Consider the following 27459-nt stretch of genomic DNA (forward strand, 5'->3'; position numbering starts at 1 on the left):
GTGGCTGCTGTGATTTTTCAACGCGTTTTGATAGAGAAGATCTCCCGCTTCCCCATTCATTTTCCGCTTTCCGCCCGTTGGACATGAAAACAGTCTCAATTTGGGAGGCTATAACTTTTTAAGCGGAGATGGGTATCACAATTTTTTACGGAGTTAGAGAAGGTGCCTTCCCTTTCCTCCTGCATAACCCCTCCATACTTTCTTCTTAAGGCGGTCAAGTTGAAAATTAAAATATCACCTATGACACCATGGTGAAAAAGAAAAACCCACTTTAAAGGATCACAACTGATTGAGAACCGGTGATTGGGGAGGCGTGGCTAATACTTTACGACAGTTGTAAAGGAGCCATGCATGCACTTTATGTTCCGGATCGTTATCCTGATAAAGCTGGAACGAGTCTAAGATGCCTAGTTTCACAGCACTCTGGCGTAAATTTTCTTTTAAAATTTTGATGTAGTCTTTGGCAGTCATCGTTCCTTCAATAAACTTTAGTGCCCCCACCCCTGACGCCGTGAAACAACCCCGAACCATGATATTTTCGTCACCGTGTTTAATATTCACATTCACATTTTTCTCATTAAATTCAGTGTTTGATTTTCGCCAGACTTTTACCTTCCCGACGCTACCGGACAAAATGAATTTGAACTCGTCACAAAAGATAACCATTCTCCAAAAAGTTTCGTCCTTCGAGATGTACTGTTCTGCAAACTCGAGGCACTTTTTCTTATTCACTTAGAAGGTGTACAGTTTATTGCGAGCAGTTCGAGAATTAAAATCCACACTTTTCAACAGGTTTCGAATTGTTTGACCGGAATTTGTTTAGAATACGTTCCGATGAACTCTCGACTAACCCGTTCAGCACTTACTTTACGATTACCCTGAACTTTTCGAAGGATAACTCGCTTGTTTTGCAACGACAGTTTTTCAGGTCGACCAGAGCGCGGTTTCCTTTCAATCCTTTCCTCGTTTTTATAAACAATGCAATAATTCTTCAATTTTGTAACCCGAAAAACCTGTGTGTGAATTTCATGCATCATAATATATCAATTCGTCAATAGCAGAACAAAATGAGCTCACGCAAATGGGAAGTCACAGGGAAACATTTCATTTTAGATTTTTAATCATTTATATATCAATATCAATTACTCCAGCCAGACATATGTATGTATTTATATACATATGTAACTGAAGCTTTGCGGTAGTGCCTAACTCAGCGATATTCAATATACGTATTTTATATATATATGTATATTTTTATGCACCAAATAAATCGGAAACATGTGTACGATCAATTTATATACTTAAATATATAAGTATAGTATTCGGTAATGGATAATGTTTGTTTGTTTAGGGAAAAAATATCAAGGACTATTTTGGGTTTTTTAGCCATATACGAACGGAAAAAAGTGCGTAGCAGTTTCTCACATAAGATGAACACAAAACCTTTATACCCGAAGCGCCAGCTTCCGGTATTCCGACTTGTTTAAGATCAAGAGGAGAAAAAAGGACATTTCTATAAAACACTATTTAATTGATTGCACATTAAAACACACAGGACGATGACGAAATTGGTTTTAGCTAGAGTAGCTAATAGCATACGCTATATCCAGCAGCAATTCGAGCATCAGTGATTACAGTCTCCCTTAGGTTCGTTGGCATTTGTCACCATAAAATAGATAGTACATATTTTAGAAAAGAATCTCGTAGCGTGTGATGTTTGAACTGATAATGATATAGACTACTTATAAAAAAGAAAGTTTAATGGACAAAGAACCTTGAAACTTAGCACAAACACTAGAAGGATATTATGAGATCTATGAACTATCTAAGGTCATTGTAAACGTGAATTTAATCCTCTTTTCCATATATTCAGTACGTTCTTATTTCCCTGAAGGGACTGTCTTTTATATACGATTTCAGTACGAGATAAAACTCAAGCCAGATTTCCACCATATTTGTATAAGATTCTCTTTGCAACGCCATAGTAGATTGCGCATGCAATAATAGACGACTCGAGAAAACTGAATGTGTAAACGACATTAGCAGTATATGCACACAAACATATGTAATGAAAATATACCCAGATGTTAGCAAGAAAATGACATCCGCCGCTCAACCAAATGGCTGACATTTCCAAGAATGGGAAGTAGAGCCTGAATATATTGAATTCATGCGGAAGACTCGCTGTTTTCCATTCTTGAAAACAAGAAAAACAAATCGGTAAACCAGAAATTGGACACTTCAGGAATGAAAGAAAAGTTTTGTGTATTTCTTAAATAAAGACACTTGAATGGATATCTCCATCCTTCAGTTTAAGGAGGGTCTTCCACTCAATTACTAAAAATTATAATTTACTATTATTAACTTAATTTGAACAGATATCTGTTTGGGGGGTATTTTGGAGCCTAAGCACCGTATAGTTGCAACTTTCCCCTTGTGCGTTAAATGTCAGAACTGAGATTAGCTTTGAAAAGTACTAGTCGAGAGCTTTCATTTGACTCCCCAAGCGACTATATCCGGGGGAAAAAAAATGTACAATCCCCCCCCAAAATTCCGCGTAGATGTGACTCAATGCCTGAGCATTCATGGTTCCCACCTTCCCACCAAACTAGTTGTCAATCAGTTTAACCGTTTCTAAAAAAATGCGTGTGACAGACAAACAGTAAATCGATTTTAATGAAGTTTCGTTTTATATATATATAATCTTAAAATCATAACAGATATGAATGTTGAATCTTCCTTAAAATGGTTTTCCATTTAGTACAGAATGACAAACATCTGAGACTACTACAGAAACAAGTCGGAATACCGGAAGCTCGCACTTCGGGTATAAAGGTTTTGTGTTCATCTTATGTAAGAAATTTCAACGCACATTTTTCTATCCGTATATAGCTACAAATCCAACATATTCCTTCATATTTTTCCAAACTACGAGACATACGTACATATTACAGCCGTAGATATTACGCTCACCCTAAACAAACAAACTGCATATTTTCGAATACTGTACACATATATGCACGTATATAAATTGATCGTACCCATATTTCCGATTTACTTCCTATATCTATTTGAATTAGGCACTACCCGCAAAGTTCATTAGCACGCATATACTATATACCTATATACACACATGTCTGGTTGGAGTAATTGATATTCATATACAAATGACTAAAAAACTAAAACAAAATAATTCTTTCCGACCCCATTCTTAAGAACTCATTTCGTTGTGGTATTGACGAATTGATATGTGATAATGACGTCATACAGGTAGTAGAGTGCACAAAATTCACAAAAAAATGTGAAGTTTCACCCCCTATAACTTTGTTAATAATAGTTGGATTTTTTTCAAGCTTGACCAACTTGTACATTAGGTTCTTCTTTATACGCATGCCAAATTATGTAATTCTGCGATGAATATAAGGGGGGTGCCGGGTGAATTTCTAAAATGTGGAAATATACTATTATTAACTTTATTTGTGCAGATATCGGAACCGGATATATTTTGAGGCCTAGATTTTGTAGAGATGCACCACTGTGATTTTTTTCAGATTTTTCGGTTGGATAGGTTCTGAGAACGAGACCTGTTACACTTTTTTTTGAGCCTTCACTCCCCTATGTTTCACTCAACATAAAATATTGAACCAGTTTCGAAAAGTACTAATTGAGACCTTTCATTTGATATCCCATATGGCTACATTCTGTGAAAAAAAAATTTGCAGCCTCCATTCACACGTATGGGGAGCCCCCCTTAAACTTAACACAAGATGGCGCCACTTACTGCATGTAAAGGGAACACCAGATTACATACTCTTACCAATTTTCGTGACAAACGGTCCAGCCGTTTCCGAATAAATCGGGTGTAACAGACAGACAGACAGACAGACAGATAGATAGACGGACAGACAGACACCGTCTCGATTCTAATAAGGTTTTGTTTCACACAAAACCTTAAAAATGGTTCTTTAAGCGTATACAATTTTCGACAAACAATGAATAATTGTTCTGCCAACAATTTGAAGGTGCCAACATTAATAATCCACACATGCATTGCTCATCACATAATATGTATTATCAAATTTCGCATTTCCGTAGTAACCTAGAATTTGGTGAAGCTGATGTGTGTGCGGTAACATTTAACAATTATTTATTGATTTTGGAATATAGCAGATACCATTGTTTTAATTTCGTTCGAATGTTAAACGGAACAGCAGGAGTTCTGGTGTGTTTCGGTGCCTACTAGCTTAAAGTTTATTGACATTCCCCCAATAAATTTCTCCAATGTATGTTAGTGTTATTCCATTTCAATTTAGAACGAGTATTCGTTTGCAAGCACCGTTTGCTCCTTATAAATAGTACTTACGGTAAATGTATGTGATATGGATACGTTACATATGTACAATTTAGCATTCAACTCACCTGAAAAAAGAGAAAAATATTATCAGCTTCTAGTGAAAAAAAAGTAGTAAAGTCATTGTCTGGCATTTCGGTATCAATTACAGATCTGAAATGACTCATTATTTACTAAATAAATTAAAATAATTAGTGAGGATGAACCACGAAATTTTTCATATTTGTCGATTTTATCTTTCTTCCAAAAAGATTATACCTAGTTTAACCATGAAATATTACATATTCATTAGGCTCGAATTCCATTCATCTTATATTACATAAATCAAACTTAATTTACAAAAAGTACGCACTCTAGCAACAAATTAATTTCACTCATCAAGGGGCGCAAAATGATGAGGTAATCGGATCGTAAACTGTGGCTGCTGTACATTTCTTTGTCACCGTCATTTCTTTGGTTTGCTATCGTATATTTATAATCGGGTTACATTAGGACGTTCAAATTAGTGTTACAAATCAGATAAACAGAAAGATCACATCAGTGGCGTTGGTCAGTTTGAAAATTCCAGCGAGAGTTATAGGAAATAGAATGAAAACCGTATCTAGGTTAGTAATTACGCCTCCAATAAAATGATGAAATTAGCAAAAGTGGCTTGATAAGGAAAACGAGTGGGAAACCGCACGGTATTTCATTAAAAAAGAGTTCAAAGAGAACAATTAAGCACCTAATTAAAAACACTCAAAAATCAACAAATAAGGAAATTATGCTGAATAATTTTATGGTTTTTAAGGTTTTGTGTAAAACAAAACCTTATTAAAATCGATTCAGTGTCTGTCTGTCTGTCACACGCATTTTTCTCCAAAACGGCTAAACCGATCCGAACGAAATTTGGTGGACAGATGGGAACTATGAAATCCCACGCATACAGTGAGTGGCATAAATTTAGGTGGAGTTTAAAGGGGGGCTCCCCATACATCCAAAGGGGGGGATTCAAAATTTTTTTTCACCGAATATAGTTGTGTAGGGTATCAAATGAAAGGTTTCGATTTGTACTTTCCGACATTCCGACTGACATTAGTTTTGGCATAAATTGCAAAATGCGTGAGTAAGGAGTCAAAATGTACGCACTTGAAGTGAGACAGGACTCATTTTCGGAAACTACCCAACCTAAAAATCCGAAAAAGATCAGGGTGGTGCGCCTAGATGAAATCTAGGCCTCAAAATATGTCCCATTCCGATATCTGCTCAAATAAACTTACTAATAGTATAATACTACTTTTTAGAAATTTACTGAAAAACCCCCCTTAAATTCATCCTAGGACTTCCGAATTACCAGCATAGGGGACAATATTTCGTATGTACGTGCTAAATTTCATGGACATCAGGCAATTAACGCCAAAGTTATAGCAGTTCAAACTTAGCAATTTCGAGCGAGTTTACTGCTTCCAAAGCCATACAAATCAGATGCTGACGTCATAATTACCCGGAATAATTGACATTCGCGTGGAATATTAAAGTCACATTTATGAAGAATCTATTTATCTGCAGCCCTTTTTAAGGTTTTGTGTAAAACACTTATGTGAAATCTAATCTTCGAGAGATGTTCCATTCCGGTATCTGCTCAAAAAATTTACTAATAGTATATTATCAACTTTTAGAAATAGACTAAAAAACTCCCCTTAAGTTCATCCTAAGTGTACTAAATTTTGCACCGACATAGAGGACAGCCTCGTGCATACACATGCCAGGTTTCATGAAAATCCAACTATTAGTGGGAAAGTTATAGCAGTTCAAACTTATCAATTTCGTGCTAATTAACAGCATTCTAAGCCATACAAATGAGATGCTGACGTCATAATTAACGAGAATAATTGGAATTCGAGTGAAATATTAAAATTCCATTCAAGAAGAATCTAATTCTCCCTAGCCCTTTTTTATATTTGATGTTGGTTAAATTGTTTTCATTCGCTAATAATATTAAACTGAGAGCGTGAAGCGTATGAGGTTGACCATTATCAACACAGGGCTTTCCATCAAATGATTTATTTAAATCGCTTTCTAGAAAATGGAGGGCAATAGAATTTTTAGCTATATTACACGGAGCTGTCGTGCACTCGTCGCTCCTCACATCTTTTTCTTTTTCTTCAGTCTTCAGTTCACAAGCGGGGTCGGCTCGTGATGATCGGTTTCGTCATTTTATTTTATCAAATGCCTGATCAGGATGTAATCGCGATACCTTTAAATCCCCATCCAGCGTATCAAGCCACCATTGTTTTGACCGGCTTTTTGGTTGCTTACCATTGCTTTCGATGTTCCGATCAATGCTGGTTGTTGAATTCTCGTTAGCGTGAATTACGTGACCACACCATCGAAAACGCCTCTCTTGCAGTTTTTCCACGATCGATGCAAACCCATATTGATCGCGGATATTCTCATTTCAGACGTAATCGAAACGTGTCACGCCACCAGTGCAATGCAACATCTTCGTCCCCATTACCGCAAGACGCCGTTCATTGTCCTTTATAGTCGGCCAACACTCAGAACTATAGAGAGTGGCAGACAGACGACATTGCAGTAAATTTTAGATTTCGGACGATTTCGATTTTCGATCACAAAGAACACCAGTTGGGGAATGCTACTTCATCCAGGTTGCATTAATGCGTGAAACAATTTCATTACGCAGTTCTCCATTGGCTGATAGCATTGACTCGCGATTTTTAAATCGCTGAGTTCTGGCAATGGCAGTAACCAATGGAGAACTACGTTATGCTCCTCACATAGGGAAACACAAAACCTTTTATACCTGAAGCGTCAAGCGTATATGACGTAGGGAACTGATTGCAAAGCATGTGCTATATGCTCGATTGTCAAAGGATGTTCCAAATTTTAGTGTATTTGAGTGCATTCAAATTACTGTGTTCAACTTTCGTCTACCTTTTTAGAAATGTTCAATGCCATAATAATAATTTTCTTCTTTTTTGGGCCACAATTTCAGACTTTTAATTTTTGTTGCCCTCTTAAAATATGAAAAATCTAACTTGAATTTTTTCTATCTCCGAAGTACTTTCTCTTTGGAAAATTCAAAACGGGGAAAGTTTTTCAAAACTAATCTAAGCAAAAGTTATTATCTTAACAGAATGTCAATTTTATAAATAGTATTGTTTTAGAACTCTCCATTAGTCAAGAATTCGCGGAGTTTGCATTTCTGAATAGGGCATTTAAACGAATATGTACTCTATTTTACAATAATTCCAGCATTTTGTAAAACATCCTTAACTCAACGATCATTTTGAATCATAATATCTTGCTCTCTCAAACTTATTTTCGGAATAATAGAGCAGATAAGAAAAATATTGCATATGTCATTGTAGAACTGAAATTTCAGGTGGTAACAACTTACCCAAGTCACAAGTATAAAGAAGTAAAATTTGATTCCCCTAAGGGATTATCGAACCTGTTTAATAAATATAAAATCATATACAGTAGAGAGCAATAAGAAGACATACTTTTTTTAGTTGTAATCTAAGTCTGAACGGTTTCTTTTTTTCAAATAATTATTGACCGATAGTTACAACTTTTATCTCACAAAAAAATGTTGGCTTTTAAAAAACCTAGTAATTTTATTCTGGAATTTTTTTGACAATAATGCCTTTTTTCTCTCAATTCTCAATTTCTCTCTCAAGATAAAGATGTGATTTCTGAAACTACTTCAAATATTTTCCATCCTTTTATCTTCACTTATCATTACATACCCGCCGAAGATCGGTCAGTAAAGCCACAGAAAAAACGACTTTGCGAACATGTCGACAAAAATAAGAGGCGGGTAAGCAAGAAGGCAATTAACAAGATAGATATAGATATGGACTGATGTTGAAATAAAAATAATTGGAGGAATCATTGTGCACTCTTTCGTTGACTGGTCCACGAAGCGACAAATTCATCATTTGAAGGTAGATTCAGTTAAATATTCGGAAGTACTCAGTTCACACCGTCAGCAGAATATTTGTGAAACAAAGACTCCTTGGACGATGTAGCAGGAAGGAGTCACTTATCTCCAAAAACCAAGGTAGGCTCAATTCGATGGGTTTGTATAGTTTTTAGCGATTAAAGTAAGTAAGTTTTGAATTATTGCTTTAGGCGCCTCAGTGTTTAGCCCCATATTCCTTATTATCATATACCGAGTATTAAACATAACATGGTGAAGTCACGGTATTAGACTGGCGCCCGCCCATTGGTTCGTATTAAAAGTACCAATGTTGTGGTTTATGTTGTCTGCAGAATCGTAACCCCAAGTATACACCCCGTTTTGATAAGGCATATTTATATTTATGCCTTGGCCATCGCAAAAAAAAGACCCGGCGCCTATCGATTATAAGTGAGAAGTAAAACGACATGCTAAAAACAGGAAAAGTTCCAATACCAGCCAATTATCTGATTCTTTTCACTATGCCAATCGGATTTAAAGATCTTAATCGACTCAAACAAAAAGAGGTGCGATCAAGAAGCTTGCAAGCTTAAAGGATTTTCAACGAAACATCAGAACTGTTGTGATTGGTTAATCAATTTTTAATTATTTTCGTTTTTTTTTTTCTTTAACTATATTTTTTTTAGACTTGACCCATTATTAAATATATTAAAATAAAAAAAGTGTTAATATAAATTCTTAGAAATTAGTTAATCCTAAGGATTTTCAAAAAATTTTGCCGAAAATTAAAATTATGATTTCTTTTTTTCCAATCTATCTCACTTTCATCTAAGCTATCTATTTGTGAACGAGGAAAAGGTTAAACAAGTTGGGAAACCGGAAGCTAGACGCTTCAGGTATGACAGGTTTTGTGCATTTCTTTTATAAAGAGATTTGGGTATGCATTTGTCCCATTAGCATGTAGCACGTAAAATATTCATATATTATGTGAAAATAGCCACTTTCAAGTGATATTGACATTCATAGTCTTGAATTTGCAGAGGAGCGCAGATTTGACCTAGTATAACTTTGTTAGCAATAGTGCGATTTTTACCAAATTTGGCAGGATCATGATCTATACTGTAGCCTACATTGCTGCAAAGTTTTGTAATTCTAGGGTGAACTTAAGGGGGGTTTTCCTGTCAATTACTAAAAATTATTTTAATATACTATTATTAAATTTATTTGAACAGGTATCGATATGGAGGGTATTTCGGAGCCTAGGTACCGAATAGTGGCCGCCCCCTGATTTTTTCCAGATTTTTCGGTTGAGTAGTTCCTGAGAATGGGTTCGTTAAAGAAATCACCACTTTCAACCCCCCGCACTCCCCACCTTTTCAGCAAAAGTCAAAACTAATACCGGCTTCGAAAAGTACTAACCGAGACTTTTAATTTGATACCCCACATGACTATATTTGATGAAAAAAAAATTTACATCCCCCTTTTGCATGTATGGGGACCTCCCCTTAAATTCGTCGTAAGAGGATGTAACTCACTATATGCGTGAGCGTTCATAGTTCCCACCTTTCTACCAAATTTGGTGTCAATCGCTATAACCGTCTCCGAGAAAAATGCGTGTGACGGACAGACAGACAGACAGACAGACGGACAGACAGACAGACAGTAAACCGATTTTAATAAGGTTTTGTTTTACAAACAAAACCTTAAAAAGAAGAAGTGCACTTCCTTTTTAAGAATTATTTATTCTATTCATGCAGCAAATAATTAACTATTTCAAAGAAGACTAACTTGAGCTAGGGCTACGTCTGCAATGTATTATAGTTTTACATTAAGATAAGCAAAAACTTCGCTAATTAAAACCGTTTTTATATATTTGTATAGCTTGAGATCGCATGAGTGTACAATTAACACTAAAAGTGACTCTGAACATAATTTGCATAACACTGATTCATGTTCGAAACTTGAAAATGACGCATCTCTAAGACCAACGATCGGTACATGCTTCTAAACATCTGTAACCTTACTTAAATGATTTAGCAAAACGAAAACCTAGCAAGAGCTCCATGGATACAAAACACCTGATGTGTTTAGAATAACACAACATATGCTTTATAAAGTGATAAATAATTTATCTGGTTCTTCTATTTTCACATGGAGCCACAATAATTTACGAATTCAATTAATTATACTAGATGGGTCGAAAAGTTCTCAGGCTAGAAATACATTTTTTTGATAAAATTTGATGTTATTATTTAATATAGTTGCTTCGAAGGCGATACAACGATTATAGCGGTCATATAATTTTTTGATACCATTTTTGTAGAACAATTTGCCTTTAGCGTCAAAATAGGCCTCTGTTTCGGCAACTACCTCTTCATTAGCGCTAAATTCCTTTGCAGCCAGCATTCTCTTGAGGAGAACAGGAACAAGTCGCCGGTGGCCAGATCTGGAGAATACAGTGGATGCGGAAGCAATTCGAGGCCCAATTTATGCAATTTTTCCATCGTTTCCACTGATTTGTGACAAGGTTCATTGTCTTGACGAAACAGCACTTTCTTATTTTCCTTTCTTATTCTTTTCCGCGATTTCATCCTTCAAACGTTCCAATAACGCTCTGTAATAGTCGCTGCGTATTTCAAAATACGCCAACTGTTGCGTCTTTGCATCTTCTCTAGTCTGTTGACCATGTGTAGTCCACTCAAATAATGATGGTTTTGATTCTGGCGTGAAAAATGGAGCCATGTTTCGTTCATTGCCACATATCCACGCAAAAATTCGGGTTTTTATTGATCTACGGACATTAACGAATTTATATTTTTGTTGAAAATTTGTTTATTTATAGCTAATTTTTTTGATGTTCACAAAGCTTGCTTGTTTACTTGAAATACACTCAATAATCATGCACTCCATTTGAGCTTATTCTATTTCATGTAGGATACCGGGAAGGTAATATAAAACACGCGAATATTAGGTGGGCATTTGAATTTAAGCTTTCATTAATACAAACCAATATATTACTTCTAATTGAAATACATCCATTTTTCTGAACTCTTACTATATGGTTGAACAAATCATAGGAATAATGCAATTTTACTAAAAATTATCCTGACCAATATTCACTGTGTCCTTGGTGTGACAATATGCGATCCGGTGCAACAAATAGTATATCAGGCTCAGGACATTAAACACGAGCAGTTTGGTCTCTCGTTGCAATAGTGTTAAAGATATATATGGTTGCCCTTCACCCTTTGGTAGGTATAATGCGTCAACTACACTTATGCGCCATCACTCGGGGTTACCTGAAATGTGCTCCAGTTCTCCCACGACTTCCCGATACACTCGCACTCCTCTTCTACTGTTCTCGTCGGCCATCTTGGGAGAGTGGATCCCATAGCATGGCATAGCCCGCAATGCAATTGTCGCCCCTCTTTAGTGTGTGACCTATCCTCTACCACTTAAGTCTTCCTATCACATCGCATGAGTGCCAAGACTGTGCGCCGACCAAGTTGTTCGATTGAGATAGTGTCGATGATACGACGCAGACAGATATTGAAGAAAGCTTGGAGTTTTTGAGTAGCAGTGGAGTTCACTTTCCATGTGCTACAGTTCGGTGCCGCCGTCGACAGAAACCACGCTTCCTAGATATACAAATTGATCGACGCTTTCGATGTTTTGCCCATTAATGCAGATAGGGAGAGTGCGAGACTTTATGGTTTTGTTGGTGTTTATCTTCAGTTCAACTCTACGTGCCTCCTTTTCCAACTCTAGAGAGCAAACACATTCACACCACCGTTTCGAAATAAATTAGATGCGACAGACAAACGGACAGACAGACATTGTGTCGAAAAACTTAAAAAAAGGATTAGAATAGACGACATTAAAAAAATTAGTCATGAATATGATACTAATTTTGTGAATTGATTTGTGGAGCTTTCGTGCCACATATATAATGTTTGGTAAAGCCTATCTAAACCATTTTCTCGATAGTGCAGTGTGAAATGACCTCGGGACATCTTAAGATATTCACAAGTTGTTCAAAATGCAGGATAAGTCATATATAAGACGGTGTTAGAAGCGTTGATTACTAGTAGCCATTTGAAATAACCATTAGCATACTGCCATAGACAAAGTTTTTACAAGACTAACTATATAACTATCCTTTCCGTGTGTAGAGTTTATCTTACACTCCGCATTATATAATATTATTTCCGAGTTGTCACAATCTCGGCAGATGCCGGATTTTCTCTAATACTAGCACTAAGTGCCCAACAAGTATGCTTGGACGATCCTACCTACTTAAAAACTAAAGGGGCGCTGGTGGTAGTGGCCTCCTGGAGAACTTCCCGCAACATCGAGCACCTATGCAGAATGACATATTTCTGCATGGTTTGAACCAGACTGTGTGAGTCCCAGGACATCAAGGGAAGCCGTGAGGGATTTAAGTACAATACCTGTAGTTGACAATATTATTGGAACAGCAACCGCCTGCTCGAGACGCCAAATTATTATTATTATTATTATAGATGTAAAATCTCATAAAGTCTCAATGGTTTTGAGGAAATGCTCAAACAGATAAGCTGAGATTCAAAGAAAAAAGTGATTCTTCCATGCCAATAACAGAGCAGACTTATCAATAAGGAACGAAGGCCAAGCCTAAATTAATTTACAATAGAAATAGAAAAAGTCCGCTACAATATTTAGAAATAATCAATCACTAAAAATTTTGTAGATCATGCAATTAAATAAGAGATAAATACTTCTAGAACCAAGGCAACTTCCTAATAAAGGAAGTGCAAATGATTCAAACTAGTTAAGCACTTTATGGAATCGCTCCTTTTCCATCGTGTTCCTTGACGTTTCAATTAATTCAACTTGTGATAGATAAGAAAATGCATAACACTTGATATCATTATAATTTATCATGAATTGCAAAAATATATTTATATGAGATAGCACATTTGTTGGATGTTTTTACTAGTTATTGACAGAAAGGAAGGACTTATTCGATTAGAACATTTTTTGCTTCTTTCTTTTAACCAAATAAAACAGCAAAATCGTTAAGTCATGTAAACATATGCTATGGGATTTTTGCAATTTATCTCAACCTTGATCAATTCCCAAGCTTTACAAAATATGGAAAGAAGAATATATCACCTCAGAAAAAAAATTCAATAAATATCAATTGGAATTTACGGGCATGCATACGAATAATATCTTAATCTCCATCTGACATTAAATCATCCAAATACGATAAGTATGTATTGGTCTTTGGCATAATCTACATATGTCTCATATTGTTATTAGTAACGCTACAAAAAATGTATGATAGCACGAAAAATGTATGAACCGGAAATTGACAGAAAAATATAATTTGCATATTTTTTTGTAAAAAATATAACCTTTGATGAGAGCCTCCAAAAGTGGCTGAGTACAAGCCGTTAAAAAGAACTGTCCAGAACATATGGTTGGAGAGTGCTTTTCTCGTATTTTTGAGCGCAAACATACTTCAGTTTTTCATTAATTCAAATAAACAAAACTAATCGAAACATTGTCCGTTATGACCGATTACCTGCCATGATTGTGTGGACACAGCCATGATTCCATTATCATTGGAGTTTCCGACCAAAAAACATTTTATTCAGGGATTCTTTTTTTGGCTCTGATTTATAATTCGCAACGACGTTGTGTTTTCCCACTGTATATAAGGGAAGGATCAACATCCGGAATCCACTTCGTGACGCTGCTTCTAAGGAAGAGATGAGGTAGCGTCTGGTGAGTTTCGTATGCCGCTAGGCAAAACCGAAAGTCATCTTTTTTTAACAAGTACGTTTCACAGTCACTTTTTGAATTTTTTTCCAAAAAAGGGAGTTTCGAAAGGTCCGGAATAAGTGGAAACAATTTCATTCTAAATTTTTCGAGTTCCTGAGAGTCACCTGATGGAAAATGACACATCGAGATTTCGTTTATTGAGTACGCTTTTCTCAATTATTCCGCTCAAAAAACCTTAACAGTTTTGTGTAAAAGAAAACCTTATTACAATCGATTTACTGTCTTCTAGTCATGTGGGGTATCAAATGGAAGGTTTCGGTTAGTACTTTCCGAAGCCGGTCTTAGCTTTCATATTTATTGGAAAGGTGGGGAGTGCAGGAAGTCGAAATTGATCATCATCATTAAGCTTTCAAAGCGGTCTCTTTAAAATCTCAGTGATTGTAAGATGAGGAGTCGGCTCAGTCTTGAATAAGTACCTCTAAACCAAATCAGGATAACAACCATGGATGATCGAAATGCAGAGAACAAAGCTCCCTATCGTACTGATACTGTTTCGAAATTAAGTGCGATTTTATATCCATCTTCGCCTAGTCAACTTGGGCTTCCACTTCAATTATTTGCAAATTGTGTTGGAACCCTTCCTTCTTTGCCTTCTACGTAGATACATCGAAATCTTCATTTTTAGAGAATCAACATACTTCAAGGAAACTATTTTGAAATGTAATTGATCATTTCTGGCTGAATTATTCATGCCGCTTCCAAAGAACGATGGAAAATTTCTAGTGTAGCCATGATTTGTATTTCTGATATCGGGATCTGTGTGATCTTTGATATTAATACAGGGTATAGATTTCTTATTAAGACAATGTTCAATAGCCTTGTGTATGTCTAAACCCCTAACCCTTATCCTTGTTGGACGTGATCTTCATTTTTAAGAAAAAATTCATTTGCGCAATATCCGTTATATGTACCATTAGTTGATGTACATGTTGACTATTTCCGTATATCTGCAAAATAATTTCAGTTGTTCGCGTGACAAATTACGTTATTTTTTCAAGCGGGTTTTTTAAATATTATATTGAGAAGAAAACAGTAAATAGTTTTTCGACTGGATTTGAAGCTGGTCTTTCATATAAATTTTATTTTTCGATAAAAATGTCACCTAGATTGATCACAAGATTAAGGGAGAATGGTATAAAAATTAGTGAAACTGCAGCAAGACTTAATCGTAAACAAAATGTCGTTATGAATTTCCTAGAAGGTCTAGATAAGTATGGTGTTATAAGGTGGAATGGCAGAAAGCAGTCGATTGATAACCGGCACAAGCGAAGTATTCGACGTTTATCAGTGAATAAGAAAAAGAATTGTGTGGAAATAAAAGCAGTGCTGTGATGAGAAACAGGATTTATCAAATATTGCAGGAAATTTGAAGCGTTCAATATGCTTCGCGGATAACGAAACCTATGTTAAAACCAATTCATATAAAAGCCTGAATGCGATTTGCCAAAAGACAGCAAGTTTGGAGGCAGGAATTCCATCAAGTTGTATTTAGTGATGGAAAGAAATCTAATCTGAACGACCCGGAATCGACGTAATTTTGGTAAAGGGATTAGTATTGGTTTGGGCCGTATTTGGAAATAATGGATAATCACCGCTGTGTTTATTATTATCATGCAATATGGATGACAACATGTACGTAGAACTATTTGCCAACGTGCTTATAAAATTTGCTGAAGAAATTTGTTGAATGACTGAATAAATGAAAATCTCCCAAAATTGGTAATGGATTCAATGCCATCCAGGCTAGGAAAAGTGATTTCTTACAAAAGAGATCAGACCTCCTATTAAACTATATTTTGCGTTGAAAAAAATTCATTAAAAACGCCAAAAGGCACAAAGATATTTTCTGCACACATATGTATTCACTATAAAGTTTTTAAATTTTATGTTTTTTTTTGTTTATATTTATACTTTTAGAATAAATTTCGTTTTCTTTTAGGTAGAACACATTAAAACCATTAAAACTCTACGATACCAAATTAAATTAAAATAAGTGGTTTTTGGAGAATTTTTAAGCTACACTACAACCATTTCATGATATTTAGTTCCTTGAGCCACTCAAGCAATTGAATCACATTTTGAACATGATACATAGAGGTCAAAAGAGTTATAAGACCATGGCCTAACGATAGAAAGGAATATTACACAGCGAAACCCATACGATATTAATGGATTTCCAAAAATCATACCAATATAAAGGTGGCTTATAAAAAGATAATTTTATTACTGATATATTTCTTAAAGATTGCTTCGTGCAATAAGTTTTCATTTCAACTTCCATTTGTTTCCAGCTTGGTAGAGTCTAGCATTTGGCATTTTCATATCATCAGTAATTTAAAAGAAGCAAGGACTTTCACATGAATTCAAACTCTTAATCAATTCATTACAGAAATTTACACGTGCGTAAAAATGCACAAATATATTGAATTTCCTCTGTGAAGCTCATTTCATAACGAACCTGGGAAACTTTATTTGTCTGCTGAGTCATTGCTCGCAGAACCCCCTACCGGTTTTCAAACAGAATCAAAGGAAAAAAAAAATAAAATTCGTTTCCCCTGAGCCTTCACTCGCTTGGCGAATTGCATGCTTTACTGCTGCACGTACTTTCAATAGACGAAAACACTAACCCACTTACGTTACTCTCTAATTCGTTTGATATCACATATAAGCATGAATGTGCCCGGCGCATTTTTAATATTTAATACACATGCAAATGTTTGAGTTTCGGGTTTGCTGCTGCTTTTTCCATTGCCGCATTGATTGGATTAACTACGTCGATAAGTTTGAATCATGCAGGATGGGATGGTTTATCTCAAAAATGTTCAATTTCAATCCGCAGTGCAGTGATCTACAAGTTATAATTGTGAAACCGGAATCAACCATCAATCAAGTCGTTGATTTATCTTTGTATATATGTACATTGAAGTTAACAACTATCGGATAGTTTGCGTCGAAATGAGAATGTAATGATGGCTATTATTAAGAAAGAGGCCGTGAAATAGATCTCAGCATTATCTATCCAATGAAAACGTTCTCGTTCAAGTCGTTTCTTTTGATCAACATCAGATACTATGCTAGAGTCTGAAATCTATAATATAACTAATGGAAGAGATGATTGCAGATATTTATCCAATTTATCACTCTTTGAACGAAAACTTTCTATCGATAATGTAAATCGACAAAGCAGAACGAATGGCTATTTTCTTTATTAATCCATTCTGCTGGTAGATCATATTTCAAAGCAAGAAATAAGAAACTGGTTACTTCCTTCATTTTACGATTTTCTTTTATCCCTTCCACTTAAACCAGCACTTTTTGTGGTTCTTTTTTCGCGGTTAAGCTCTATTCTAGGTTCGTTATTAGAATCTAGTGGAATTTATCGTGCTGCTGAAACGGATTACGTTTAATTGAATTTCATTATCTTTTGCCACACTCAGCTTAGGACTTCCTTTTCCTAGTTTTCGACAGATCATTCCTCAAACTCGTCTTTATAACGACATATTTTCAGTTGCACGATTGTTGCTATGATGGATAGTGACTCTTTTACAACACAAGTATCTAATACTCTTGCTTGAAAGTTATAAAGAAGCGGCGTGAAGTAATCGAGTATTTTTAAGTGTTAGTAAAATGTAACAATAACAATGAAGTCATTATTACGTGAATCGTTTCCATAGATCTTTGAATCGACAGTAGTTTCATGTTTACATGACGAATAGTACGTGGCATATTAAAGATATGATTACGTTACTTGTATTCACCGTACCATGCGTGCACGTGTTTTTCTATTTATTATATTTCAGCTAATAGTTTATATTCTATCGACTGACGTGGGCAGCATCTTGTTCCGCGTTTTTAAAATTCAAATAGGGTATTTCACTGTCTAAACTTCCTGAATCTTGTCTTATAGATATTTATGAAATATGCCTACGAATTTCGAGTGAGAAAAGGCCGAAAGGAAGTAATGTAAATAGCTAAAGTCTCGCCTCCAACAAGTTATAATAAAATTTGTTCCTGGTATCATTTCCATATTGTCACGAAAATCACCTTGAAAAAATATATGTAACATCAATAAAAAATTTGCAGTAATGACAATAACGGGGACACAACCTGTATAAGATTCGAGCGGATATTTAATTATAATACATCATAATAGATGGCTTGAACGGCGGTGAGAAGATCAGAAATTAAAGCAGTTTGCTAGCAAATATTCTCCCACCTTCCTGGAACATAAAGTAAGCTGCCAAAAGATTTCAGGTCCTTCCTCAGGGTTTCACATAGACCAGTCCGAGTACACAGAAAGAAGATGCGGCTCATGTTCCCGGTTCCAGACTGTACCAGGTCTTTAAAGAAGAGTTACAGAGAGCGATAAGCCAAGCACCATGATCCACACCCTGCAAACAAACATACATAGGAGTGCAACTTCTCACGTCCTGATGGGCCAGATGATGCAACAAGAAGAGCTGTCTTGCTCAGCAAACAGTGCCGAAATAGGAGCTCACCATCATGGTATCCTGTCATCTGGGCGAGCGATGCGGCTAACTTGCGAATGCGGGCCTATACTCGAGGAAATGGCTTCGCTTGTATTCGTTATGCGAAAGTGACTTCAGCGGTTACCTCACACCGAACCAGCCTGTCCGCTTTTCAGAATAGATTCGCCACTTTGAAGGACAAGATTAGAAACACGGAAGGGAGAGTTCTAGTCGGAGAAGGCTCTAATGCCAAAGCCCTCGAATAGGGCATGCCTCAACCAGATTCTCAAAGCACACAGGAAAGGACTTATTGTCCTAAATATCGATAGCATTCCAACATTTCGACGCCCGGCTGCGGGGGCACTAGCCCTGGCGTAATTCTTGCTACGGAGAAATCAACAACGTTAACTGAGAACGAAGGGGCCTCGAATATAAGCTGGTTACCAAAAAACTCGGCGCCCGTCGATCATCCTATTCCATGGAGGCGCCCGTCGCCCAGCGAAGTGTTGAAACTTGTATGTAAATACAAGTCGAATTTGCTACACAGTACATTCAACGCATGTTTGACTGTGCGTGTTTGTCTCTCCCGCTGAAAAGTTACGAGACTCGTACTTACAAGCAAAGGCAACTCCTAGACACCGTCAGTGTATCATTCTCTCGGTATGTTGGACACAGCGGCGAAACTGCTTGAGAAGTTCATCAAATCAAGACTGACTGACGTAACATGTGCTGCGGGAGATTACAACACAATATGGCTTTAGAGCGGGGCGATCTACAATTAATGCCATTGAGGAGGTGGTATAAACGATGAAACTGGTTGACACAATTGCCACTTTTGGGGAGTGGTTCCCCTTGCAACTCTAGGCGCAAGAAACGCCTTCAATTTTGCGAGGGGACGCCACATGCTCGCGGCACTATGAAATCGTTCCCATGCTCCAAGCTACCTATTGCCGATGTTAAGGGACTAGTTAGAGAACCGTGACCTACTATACTAGATCCGGAAAGGACAGCGCAAAATGAAGATCACATCAGAGGCGGCTCAGGGGTCTATCCTTGCTCGGACTTTTGGAACGCCTTATACAATAGTTTGCTCATGATGCTTAGTGAATTGCATCTGCTCGGATACGCGAATGCTGTTGCGGCACTGATGACTGAGCAAGCTCAGTGCACATTGGGAATGGTAATGCGGCGAATAAGCAGATGGATAGCTGATTCTTCCTAGCTCTTGAAGTCGTCCTGACCAAGTTGAGGGTTTCCATAATTCTCCCTATTCATATTGGGGAAACCATGGGCTTCTCTAAGCTGGCGGTCAAATTCCTCGGCATCATGATGGACACGAAGGTAACCTTCTTCGAGCAGATTCACAACAGGGCAGACAAGGCTGCGGCTAGAATGTTTGTAATTTACCGGCTGATGTCCAATGTTGGAAGTCCCTTATACAGTAGGCGTCGTTCGCTGAGAAGTACGGTTTATTTCATCCGCAGGCTAGGCTGGCCCCTCAGTAAGGAGATGTACCGCAAGCACCTAGCGCAAGGTGACAAGGTGCTCTGCGAGTTAGGTCCGCCTATCGTACCGTCTTTAAGCCAGTCAATAATAGTGATAATAAGAGTTATTCTGATTGCGTTCCATGCTGCCGAGCGGAGATTTATATACTTAATCGAAAACACGATTAGGTTGAATATTACTTAACCCAGCTGCTAAACGGACATGGGTATTTTCAATCTTACCCGCACACAATCTGGAAATGACGGTTGCCCAACTGCGTTTATTGCAAGGATGTGCTAGAGATGCCTACCACATCTTTTTCTTGTTCAGAAGGTGGAAATGCCATCGCCGTTTCAATGAGAGGGTGTCAAGTGTCTCCGAACACCATAATTGAGCCTATGAGGACACGTGGAGCGGAGTGGCCTGAAGTGATATGTCTAATCGAGTTAGTGCTCTCCAAGGAGCTGTTTTAACCGGTATTTTGTCTTAGACAGGAGTCGGATACTTGTGCGTAAATCTGTTTCACATCTCTATCCAAAAAAAACCTCAACATTTTGTATTACAACATACAAATGCATACATATGTATATATCCACGCATCCATATAAATTGATCTCCGAGTTACCCCACGTGCAAATTCAATTGAATACCGTGATTTTAATTTTATTTTGATTTTAATATAATTTTAATTTCTGGGACACTTTAGGCACTACCCGCTATTCCCTTAGTATGCACATAAGGTACATATATGTCTGCCTCGAGTTATTGATACTGATACAACTAAAATGTTCGCCTGTTTCCTACCGTTCAGATGAGCTCACTTTATATAATGGTGACCTTATACACATCTTAGATTGCAATCTATAATTTTGTTCATAGTAGTGGAATTTCTTTAAGACTGCAAAATTATGTCCTATATAATCCCACGAGGCTGTCGTACGGAAGGTCACGATTCAAATCTCACTGGTGGCAGTGGAATTTATGTATTTTGAGGCCTAGATCCCGTAGAGATGCACCATTGCGATTTTTTTTCATATTTTTCGGATGGATAGGTTATGAGAAAGAGATTTGTTTCATTTTTTGGATGACACATTTTGAACCCTCACTCTCCTTTGTTGCACCCAATATCAAAAATATCAGTTTCAATCACTAATTATGTCCTTTCATTTGATGCCCCACATGTCCATATCCGGTGGAAAAAAATGTTAGACCTCTCTTTCACATGTATTGTGAGCCTCTCCTTAGACTCAGCATAAAATGGTACCACTTGTTATATATAAAGAGGTTCACAGTCCACTCATTCCCACCAAATTTCATGACAATACGTTCATCCACTTCCATGTAAATCTGGTATGACTGACAAACATGGAACACTATAGGCTTGAAAAGCGGCCCAAACAGTTATAATGTCAATGTGCTGTGAGATCAAATCGAAACGCATAAGCAAGGCGGAAAGACCCTTGTCTGACGCTGCAAAACAAGCGAAAACCGTGTCGGAGTTGCTAAGGAATGATACAATGCAGAACAGTGATAATCTGGATATCCGGTTGCAGATTAAATGTGAGGTGCATTTATCCATATTTTTAACGACGCTTTTTTTATGAAAACAAGATATTTCGAGTTGTCCGGACCGATATCTCCACCAATTTTTTTCGATTGATTCAAAATTTTTACTGTATGTTCAGAATTGTTTGCTCATTGATATTGGGTAGGATGTTTTCTTTTCTTTGGTTTCCATTTTATTAACCATTTTCGAGCCATTCTTTGTTTTTTTTTAATTTTTTATTCTAAAAGCTACTTTTGCAAAAATTAATTCAAAACAAAAGTCCTACGTATTGTCGAAGCTTTCATGACAACTAATCATTTTTTTTGTTTCAGTACTACATCGCTGAGAATCACGATTTAATATAACACCCACCTAGTAAACATCGCATGAAATTCTAGATATCCCAGGTTGTACAATTATATTGAAGGCCAAGGTGTTCTCTATATCAAGATCACTATAATTACATTTATTATAAAAATATATGAAGATTTCTAATACCTTATTCAAAAGTTAACAACACGCCAAGAAAGTAGTCCCTGTAAGTGCATAACTCTTTGAAAGTCGTCACTTCATTGCGGAGAAAATAATTTTCAACACCTGCCGTTGGATATTATCCTTTCTTTGTTTTTATTAGCTATAACCCGTTCCACTGGATAAAAATGTGCATGCTCTCTCCCCTCTAGACACGTCGAAGCCTAACAATACTCGGTCGTAGACGAGCAAACATTTCCTTTGCCTGTCGCCAACAATAATAAATTGTTTCTCGACAGGCTTGATATAATATTATCAAGGACACTGCCTATAACTTGTTTTATCGTCATTCTCATCCACTTCAATCCAGGCCGCATTATCGCATTGGTCCTAATCGTTTGATACAGTTTCGTCTCAGAGTTTTTGAAACATAGAATGGCCTGACGTTGCGTTCACAGGAATAAACTGCAATCGATTTTGAAATTGTGGTGAAATTCCACATGGAGAAATTTTTCTGTTACAGACAAGTGACCTATTTGTAGGATTGATATCGATTGTGCTGTGTAGTGTGGGAGTTTCGGTGGTAAGATAATGATATCCTGTTTCAATTCATTTTCGTTAGTATGTACATGAATGAAAGTGATATGCAAATGGAGTAGGAAATGGAGCAATCCAATATTTGAACCGGCAGGGCCAGACGGAGTTCACTTCACCTAGAAGAAAATTACCTCAGAATTTCATTTGACTGTAAATGTCATTCCACATGAATATATCTCTTAGGTCATTACTGAAATGGCTTCTATGTTTATTATAGTTAGATTCATTAGTTACTCTATATGTTCCAAGTTATAAATAATTTTGGCCATATTGGTAACAGCCTTGTGTCAAAGAAAGGTCGTATATATATATCTAAATTAAATATGGATTCTTTTTTATAGTTACGATGCGATGATCGTATTGTCTTAGCTTCATCTTTTCAATCTTGTTACCCCGAATTCCAACTCCGATCATCATAGATGTTTATGCAGTGTCGCTGCTATAGGCTTATCACTTGCACAGTCTTAAGTGATAATGAAACTAAAGCTCATCCTCATCGAAAAGGAGAAAATTAACAAGATTTTTTCAAGATGGATTTGAGCAGAACTTCCAATTCAGCTGCTAAACGAGCATGGCTATTTTCAATCTTATCCGCACACAATCGGGAAATCGTAGTTGCTCGACTGCGTTTATTGCAAGGATGTGGTGGATGATGCCTGCTTCACCTTTTTCTTCTTCAGAAGGTGGGAGCGCCATCGCCATTTCGATGAAAGGGTGCCGAGTGTCTCTGGACACCAGAATTGAGCCTATTCTTCAGAGTAAAGATACGTGGAGCCGAGTGCTCTGAAGTAATATGTCTAATGGTTCCGAGTAATTGCGCTCTAGAAGACTGTTTTAGCCGTAGTCTCTCTGAGACAGGAGTCCAGCACTTGTGCGTAAATGCATTTCACCTCTCTATCCATAAGAAAATCCTTAACGAACAAACATTTTCCATTACCACATACATATGTATATATCTGCGTATCTACATAAATTGATTGTGCCCATCTGAAACCAACTTACTCCACGTGCGTTTTCAAAATGGATTTGAGCAGAACCTTTACAAAGATCCAATTAGCAAGAAATCCATCAACTTAGTCCACATCCACAAAAAACTTCATTTAATACAAGGGTGTACCCAATATGCGCTATCGTCCAAAAGTTCGGAACATATTTTTACAGATTATCCACTGTCTATCCCGTGATTTCACTAAATTAGTTTGAAAATGAAAATGCATTACTTCTTGCCACGAAAAAAACTGAAAAATGACAAACCAATAACATTTTTTTGGGAATCTCTCGGACTGCATTTTTTACCATTATGATAATGGCATAATAAGCCCTATTCTTCAGCAATAGCTAAATTTACTTATCATAATAGTGTATATTATTAGTTGTACCTAGGTATTTGTTCACGAAAGTTATGTCTAGTTTATATTAAATCCAATGTTTTGTTCGCGGAATGCCAAAACGAAAATACCGGACCGGAGGATAAAGGCTCAAGCCCTTCCCAATTCCACAGAAAGGTTGTGGTTCATAGAAAGGCATTCCTGACACTTCTTTTGCTAACTTATCTTCATTGTCTTCTATTCCGGTCCGGAACCCGAAATATCCAGGTTTTTTAGACAGGCAGAACGCATACATCAAAGTATTCCTGTCAAGAGCTCACCTAATTGGATTTTAGTGCTCTAATATCAATTAAAATTGCAACGTTATTTCCTAAAGCTCCTTCAGGGGTTTAACTGAATCTGTATATAGTGTTATATATCTACGCTATATTTTTCCTGAAACATGTTGATGTGCCCATCAATTTACATTTTGTTCATTGGCTTCCTTGGTTCAGAAACTTCTGCATATGCTTTATTCCCTGCAAAGACCCGCTTGCATACAATATTAGTAATGCCCTCCCAATTTGTCCTATTGCTTATTTGACCCTCGAATCTCTTGAACTGCAACTTTATTATCATGTTTTATCTTCGTATCAGTATTTCGATGAAACGTCTGAAAAGGATGTCAATTTTTCGGGTTAGAAAAAAATGCCCTCTTCCGCTACATCTGTATGTAAAGAGGAGTCAATCCTAAGAGGGCCGCTAAAGATGTCTGCGCTTCTTCTCATTTCTCAATTATATTAATGGAAGTAAGTATTTGTAGTTTATATGATTTATTGACTAGTGTGATAAAATTAATTCTGTCCCCAAATTTTCGCACCACAAGTAATAATTGGTCATAATATTATTGTAAATTTACCCCATATATTTATGTCTCCTGATTTCTGTATATCTGAAGCGCAGTTTTATTGAACAAACATAAGAATACAAAAAGAAGGCTATGTCGAGGCTCTATACTCCATAAAGATTCAACAAAAGTGAATGACACCTGAGAAAGTAGGTACTGCTGTACATCGAATTGAAACCAATTGAGGAAGCAGGGACTGCTATACATCGAATTGAAACTCCGTAGCATTCATTACGGTTCTTACTTTTTTCACTCCTTTGAAAGGTATAGGGCATACACTCAGTCTCTAATTGTTACTTACTGCCCAATTTTATTATTAGTGAAACAAAGTGGTGAATCAACAGTAGCGAGATAAATACAAAGACAAATATAAACATCCATGACGGCCGCGATTCGAACCCAGAGCAAGGAACCGATAATATAATGAACTATTTTTATGTATTATAGTTTCGTGGATATTCACACACATTAAAACTCCTTACCACTCCAATATAAGGAGAATTAATTCACTTTCCATCAAGTTCGCACGTGTTTCTGTGGTTTTCAAACGGAAACGACAGGAAACCAATGGCCGATCTTACTTTGTTTTTCTCCGTTTTAGTATTTTTCCCCAATTGCTGGTATTCAAATGAATTTAGCTCAGGAGGAATTCTTGTTTGATTTTTGGTTATGTAGCTAGTAATTGGGTGTAGGAAGATACACGGTTTTACTCCTAACGTATCAATCAGTAAGTCTATGCTATAACGCATAGGTAGCAACACTGTAGACAAACTCATATGAACCTTGAAACAATACGTGTTAAAATTTCATAACCAACGTTTGTTTTATTTTTATTTGGTTATTTTCAAAACAATCAAATATTATTTCTTCCTACTGAAAAATACTACTGAAGCCAAAGAGCAGCACGAGTACCAGAGAAACCAACTATTCACCTGTATGGTGAACCTAACCACGGCCGAACAAACATTCTGATCGCCCATGATTGGCAATTATTTCAGAAAATATAAAAAAAATGGATTAGATATCTATTGCGGCATCAACATAATTGCCAAACCTCCACAATCCATCGCAAACGCAAACTCGTATTAAGTTGTTACAAATGAAATAGCCATTTGGGTACTAAAATTTGAAACGACTGTAAAGCTTACAAAAATTTATTTATTTAATCAAAATAGGTGCCAGTCGATTCAAAACACTTCTCCCATCGAGATTAAAGAGCATGTCGGGTGTTGAAAAATTTGTCGAAGGCAATTTTTACAGCCTCTTCGTCCCTAAATTCTTTTTCCGCCGAAAAATGATCAGAATGCTTAAAAAAGTGGTAGTCGGTTGGCGAAAGGTCCGGTGAATATGGTAGATGGGGGGGTCTCATACTGCAATTCATTCAACTTTTGAACCGTTGTTCTGGATACATGGGGTCGTGCATTGTCGTGAAGGAGTATCACACCATCTTTGTTGACCAATCTCGACCGTTGAATACTCAATTTTTGGTGCGTTTCCTCGAGTTGGGAACAGGATTTCTGTGCATCTATCGTTTCTCCAGATGCCAAAAAAGGATAGTGGATAACTCCAGCTGTAGACGACCAAACAGTCACCATTACGTTCTTCGGATGGAGGCTGGGTTTCGGCATATGCTTCGGTGGCTCATCAGCATCTAGCCATTGTGCTGATCGGCGACGATTGTCGTATAATATCCACTTTTCATCACATGTCACACCCACGCACTCGAGAAGGGCGATCAAACCCGAGTTTGCAAGGGACTCATCTGAAGTGGCTCTGCCACGAAGCCTCACCGGAGGTTATCTGGTACCATGATTACCGGGATGGCCCTCCGAAAGCATATGCTCCAGGAGAATTCTTGGAGGATATGTTCTCAGCTCGGTTAGTTGCGGTTGGCCCCCTAGTGGGAGTTTCATGGTGGTTGTAGCTATGCCAACATCGCGGGCAGAGCTCCTCGGAGCTCAAGCGTGGAGTTGCGCTGTACAACGCGGGTGCCGTACCCCTTAGTTGCGGCAGAGGGGTTAGATAGGCCTCGCATCCACTGGTATGAATACTGAGCCTGCACTCAGTATAAACCAGTACCGCTGTGCTAGTCATGGCGGGGCTCTGATTGTGGTCACAAAATCAATCCATGTCCGAAGAGGACCGTGGGATTATGCCTACACGCAGGTACTCATCACAGGACTTTCATCACATGTCACTATTCTGTGCAAAAAGGGATCGCTTCTGTTGCGGGTGAGTAAAGAACTGCAAATTTCCATTCGAAGCGCCATGTTTTGCTCCCTAAAGGCATGCGGAACCCATTTGTCGAGCTTTTTCACGTTTCCAAGTGGTTGCAAGTGCCACGAGACTGTCGAATAGTGTACGCCCAGTTTCTCTGCAATGTCTTTCACAGACTGACGTGTATCGGATTCGACTAGCAAACGCAGCTCGTCGTTATCAATCGATGGTCCTGGATGTCCACGTGGCTCACTTTGAAGGTTTACGTCGCCTGGCCGGAATTTTTCGAACCACCGCCGCTTACCGTATCAGCTCCAAATGCGCTGTTAATGTTCTTGGTCGCCTCCACTACTTT

At 37.3% G+C, this 27459-nt stretch overlaps 1 protein-coding gene across 4 annotated transcripts in view; it reads right to left on the bottom strand.

Moving 5' to 3' along the window:
* Positions 1-27459, bottom strand: part of LOC119661561 (sodium/potassium-transporting ATPase subunit beta-1-interacting protein) — a 147775-nt gene that overhangs the window by 92357 nt on the left and 27959 nt on the right. The window lies entirely within an intron of this gene.

This window comes from Hermetia illucens, chromosome 1 (genome assembly GCF_905115235.1).
Source record: "Hermetia illucens chromosome 1, iHerIll2.2.curated.20191125, whole genome shotgun sequence".
Classification (NCBI taxonomy): domain Eukaryota; kingdom Metazoa; phylum Arthropoda; class Insecta; order Diptera; family Stratiomyidae; genus Hermetia; species Hermetia illucens.